Raw genomic sequence first — 5206 nt, 5'->3', positions numbered from 1 at the left:
GAGTATGAATATACTAAAAACACATGTAATATCCTAATTCAATTCATCTTAAATCTTGAGAATTTAGGTATCACGCTAAATTATCGAAGTGATTAACCATTTTTTTAAATCATTTAATTAAATTCATTTAATATAAACATCATATTAAAATAAAACCATAAATATAATATGGAGCTCTCAATAATGCATCCCAAAATATAATGTTAGTCTATCAAATAGAGTTACAACTCAAATACTAAGGTTAGTGAATAATACAATACCTCTAAATAATATTCAAGACGTACATTAATAATTTGATCAATTAGAATCATGAACCAACGATAAGCTCCTCGATCTCCGCCTATAAACATGTGCACGAAAATATATTTCGAACGTTCAACTTACAAGGTTAGTACTACAGAAATAACTCTATTATACTATATGTGTTCATCATATGAGCATGTCAACGAGTATAGTCATAAGCAATCAACAATGCATCATCAATCACAATCACAAGTGTCATAATGTAGTCCGAGATCACCATTACGTCATGGAACTCACACCCCTCTAACTTAGGACACATGTACTTTTGGATGAGACGAGTAACGTTTACATTAGGTATGTACATCCAAGGGTCCTCTATGGCCAGTAACTTTTGGGCAATAACTAGATCACATATGCATCAGAAGCGTAGACCCAACTAGCCTACCTTCTAGAGTATATGGATAAGTCTAGATCACATCAACGTTATTGCAACATCGATCCTTTCTAGCATTTAAGTTCCACGGATTTGACTTTGGATATATATGGATATTTTTCATACCAATAAGATTACTGGCACACACTAGTAACTCGGGTGTCCTCATCATTTCTCAAGTGTCAAACAAAGATATAAGTTTCATAGAATCTTACCTCATATTGTTCTTATGTTTAATCACACATATTAATCAATATTTTCACCTGCAAATTTTTAATAGTTGATTAAGATGTCTTTAGACTGATTTCTTTAGTATATCATCAAATCAAGGTTCTTTAGCCTTTTCCTCATACTAATATCGATACCTACCCCATGATATCGATGTTGGTCTTAGGGTATTAATACTCACCTTTAGTATCAGTACCAAAAATAGTTTTAAAAGTTCCTTTTACAAGTCCTAGTATCAATACTTACACATCAATTATAACATCCCAAATTTTGGGCTAGTAGTTTCTAGTTTGCCCGAGAGATAAGTAGACCCCGTAGAATTTATAATTCAACTCGTTGGGTTTAATTGGGTTGGATATGGGTCCAATGAGCCATAAAAGGGGATTTTTGTATAATAGAAAGATGAAGTGGAACCAGTAGTATAATTAGCCCATTTGTAAAAGATAAAGACTTTATTATCTTTTCATATTCTTATCTTCTTCATTTATTCTTCCTTTCTCTTTTTCCATGTTCTTCTTCTCCAAGCTCTATAGCAAAGGTAAGATATTTTAGCCTTTTTCATATTTCCAATTTGTTCTTATCCCTCCAGTAGCATCATTTAAGGATTTAAAGTTTTGGGTTTTTACTTTTGTAAGAGAAATAGGGGTTTTATCATCTAAGCGTAGGTGAGAGTGATTGCTAGCTAAATGAGCTCTATTTCGAGATTCAATTACCAGGGTAGTGTATTTCAAATCCTTTGGGTTATTAAGTTTTCATGAAATTCAAGAAATTTGTTAAGATTTGATAGTTGAGCATTTTAGGGTTTCATATTTGATTCATTCTATAAATCACTAATTTATAGTAAATTTATGACACCTTAATACCCTAAAAAACTATCCACATCATTAGTACATGATTTAGAATCAAACCATGGCCTTTAGAGTGATTTGTAGGTATTGTTTAGCATAAATTATCTATTTTAGGGATGAACAGTATCGTTACTGGATGAATCAGGGCAAAAATTAGGGATTTCAGGCAGGGAGTATCGGTACTACTAGTAGAGTATCAATACTTCCCCTATAATATCGATACTCAGGGTAGTAGTATCGATGTTGGGGCCCCAGTTCAACAACAAAATATATTTTTGGTATCGATACTCATAGGGGTATCGATACTTGACTCTAGGGTATCAATACTACATGTAGAGTGTCGATACTGCCCACTTTGAATGATCAAATTTGACCTGGTTAAGGTCTGTAAGAACTAGAGAGGGTCTGTAAGGATAAAACTTAGTCCATGAGGGACGTAAATGGCCAAAGGGACCCAACAACACTCGTAGGGGTGGGCTACAACCAGTATAACCATAACAGGCGTAACGCATCTAAATACCTTCAGTTGAGAACGTAACAGATATATAAGATTGGAGGATCATTGCTTAGGGTGTATCGACAAGTAGTATGACTGAATAATCAGATTATGAAACAGTAGAGTCATTTATTGCAATAACTATTAGGGGCGTCAGATGTACAGTTATCCCTTTAATTGGAGGGTGAATTAAGGAAAATCATATTAATAACAAATAGAGTATTGCTACATAAAAATGAACCCAAGCTAGATATCGGGCTAGCTAGTATCACAACCAGTAAACAATAGTCATCGTGAAGTTGTGAAATACACTTCTCTAAAGTTAGAGAATAACTAAAATATCCTTAAGTTCTAATGACTCGATTAAAGCAAATTCATAAAAGATTAGCGTTAATAGAATAATAAACCTCAGCATAACATTCTACATGAGAGAACGAGCGAGATAGTAGTTAGTGAAAGGATGACATCACTTTTCTGTGTCTAGCTATGCTAGAGTGTAGTCAGACTACCTTAGTTGCCCTAGTAATGCATTTTCAGTGTACGAGGCACTTTAGGAGCTAGCTAGGGCGCGAGGATCGAACACTCGCGAAGAGTGGGTTAGCGGTATCAGTGTTGTATGGCATTTGGGCCTTAGATATACATGTATAGTTGCATCAGTCCAGTACTGCTATTATTATAAAAACTTGGCTTGAGGTTGTGTGATACCAAATCAATACTTTATTTGAGTGGGAATATTCGATGTTATATGATACCAAAATTCCTTCTCAATGGTCTACCTAATACTATATGATACTAGGAGATCATCCAACAACTTAGAGGGGGCCCTACCGATGCTATGCGATATTGGTACCCATTCTCAATAGGTTATTATCGAATGATGTGTGATACCAAATACTAGCATAGAAACGTTAGTGTTGCATTCAGATAATACATAGAATATTTAGTGTTGTATTCAGATAATGCATAGCAGAGTTAGTGTTGCATTCAGATAATGCATAGAAGTATTAGAGTCACATTTAGATAATGTGTAGCAGTTACAGTCACTAGGGTTAGAGATCCTTTAGAGGTGTACTCATGGAGAGGTCCTTATCAGAGGATTAAGGGAAGCGTAAGACTCCTATTTCAATGATAGAACAGTAAAACCCTTAAGTAGGTAGCACTTGATCTAGATCATGAATGTACCAACTGCTTAATACCATGTCTTTAGCATGTTTGTGTTTATGAAATTCGTATGCTGATCTAGATTAGCAATTATATGTTGTACTTTGTAATCTCAGCCTTCAGATGTTTTATGTTGGCATGTTAGTAGGGTAGTTCATGGAGCACCATCGCAATAAGGCTTATTACATCTCTGATAGAGTATTGTATTGTCGCTTTAATGGGAATATGTATTCATAGAACCTAACTCATGTATTCAGTTTATGAAACTCAAAGTTTGTATTATTTTGGTTTTAAATTATGTGTCACGGAGCTTCAGTTTCATAAAATATTTTATAACAGTTATTTATGTTTATTTATGATACCATTCAGCTTGTTTGAAAAGAAAACGAACAAGTTTTGAAAATAAAGGATTTTCTTAGTAGCCCAATATGACACTTTAGGCCCAAATAGGTTTAGGGTGTTACATTTAATGGTATCACTGTGTCAAGTTGAGTCGGTCCTAGGACTCAGTGGTCAGTTATAGTAAGATGTCTGTGAATACATGCCATTATATACATAAAGTACATGTATAAGTCTGGAATCCAGATTATGGTTGCTTTCTAAATCTGTGTTGTATAGCGTTGTATTGGCTGATAGTTCTGAGCATGGTCTTGAGGATAGGATGGAGATTCGAGCCTCTCATCCAGGTAGCGTCAGAGGATCAGGGGGTTCTATTAGGCACATAACTCGGAGAGGTAATATTCTTCAAAGTTTTTACCTCCATTCTCATAGAGATTGTGGACGCCATTCCTAGAGCGCAGATTGTGATGCCAGCTGCCCATAGTACGTCAATACCGGTAGAGTCTATAGTAGAGAGACTGAGGAGGTATAAGATAATGAACTTCTACGATTCAGGCGATGATGATCTGATTTCCACCGATCAGTGGTTAAAAGAGACCATAAGGAACTTGAGGCAGCTTCATCTTACCCCAAAGGGTAAGTTAGAGTGTGTCATTGCTTTACTCAAGGGCGATGCTATCAATTGGTAGGAGACTTTAGAGATGGCCCTACAGCCATATATGCCTATGTGGGGTCAGTTCTTGGTGAGTTCAGAGGCAAGTATATCGACAACGCAGACATAGATGGGTTGAGGATGTAATTTTCTCAACTAGTTCAGGGAGATCATTCAGTGTACGAGTATGAGAGATATTTTATTTCGTTGAATCGTTATGCCCCAAAATTAGTTGTGACCGAGTCCTTGATGTGAAAGAGATTCCTAGAATGGCTTCATATTGACATCCTTGCACAATTAGCGGTAAACCTACCTAGTGTGTTTTCATATCTAACACGGGAGGCTAAGGTCATGGAGAAGGTGCTAAGCATGAGGAAGAGCATGTATGGCGAATCAGACGGTCCATGTATGAGGACTTGTGTATCAGTAGATCTGCCTCAATAGCTAGCCAAGATATCTAGAGGTTCGCGTGAGAAGAGAAGAGCAACGTCAGATTTGTCACTCCAACTGAGTCAAAGTTGAGATGTAATTTCTCATAGGAGACCATCAGCTTCACAGCCCATGCCGAGGGTTGGGAAATCCAATAGAGTTTTAGAGTGCATAAATTATGGCAAGAAGCATCAATAAAGGTGCTTTAGACTCTATAGAAAGTGTTACAGATGCGGATCTTTGGATCATGTGGTGAGAGATTATCCTAGTTCAGATGTGATGTCTCAGCTAGAGTTAGAGAAGAGGTCCCATTGGTTCAGCATGGTAGAGAGCCCCCCAGAGAAGTGTTAGTTTTATGCTTGGGCATAAGATTAGGG

This window comes from Hibiscus syriacus, unplaced genomic scaffold, assembly GCF_006381635.1.
Source record: "Hibiscus syriacus cultivar Baekdansim isolate YM2019G1 unplaced genomic scaffold, ASM638163v2 tig00111458_pilon, whole genome shotgun sequence".
NCBI lineage: Eukaryota > Viridiplantae > Streptophyta > Magnoliopsida > Malvales > Malvaceae > Hibiscus > Hibiscus syriacus.
This window is presented reverse-complemented; position numbering follows the sequence as displayed.